This window comes from Chaetura pelagica, unplaced genomic scaffold, assembly GCF_000747805.2.
Source record: "Chaetura pelagica isolate M959 unplaced genomic scaffold, ChaPel_1.0 scaffold83, whole genome shotgun sequence".
Taxonomy (NCBI): domain Eukaryota; kingdom Metazoa; phylum Chordata; class Aves; order Apodiformes; family Apodidae; genus Chaetura; species Chaetura pelagica.
In genome coordinates, this window is record NW_009952893.1 from 6,536,142 (window position 1) to 6,536,814 (window position 673).

Sequence of the window (673 nt, forward strand, 5' to 3'; positions counted from 1 at the left end):
GGTGGACGCAGCCCTGCCCGGCCCAGCAGGGAGGACAGGGCAGGACCGCGCCGGCCAACACCCCTCAGCCGCTCCCTAACCCGAGCGGCCCCTGGCAGCGGTAAACAGGACACCAGCCGGTCGAAGGAGGATGTTTCTGCCCCTCTGCTCCCTTCTCGTGGAACCCCACCTGGAGTAGTGTGTCCAGTTCTGGAGCCCCAAACAGAGGAAGGACACGGAGCTCCTGGGGAAACTCCAGAGGAGGGCCATGGAGATGATCAGAGGGCTGGAGCACCTCTCCTCTGGAGACAGGCTGAGGGAGTTGGGGCTGTGCAGCCTGGAGAAGGGAAGGCTCCGGGGAGACCTTATAGCGGCCTTCCAGTGCCTGAAGGGTCCTACAGGAAAGCCGGGGAGGGACTCTTACAAAGGCATGTCACGATAGGACAAAGGGGGATGGTTTTAAGATTCCTGGAAGTGTTCAGAATCAGGTTAGATGGGGCTTTGAGCGACCTGGTGTAGTGGGAGGTGTCCCTGCCCGTGGCAGGGGGGTTGGGACTAGGTGATCTTTAAGGTCCCTTCCAACCCAGACCTTTCTATGATTGTATAGGAAAGCTGTCATGGAAAAGCTTTGGGGGGAGGTGAGGAAAGGGTGTGTGCCTGGGAATATCCTGCAAGGCAGTGTCCTCCACAGGGG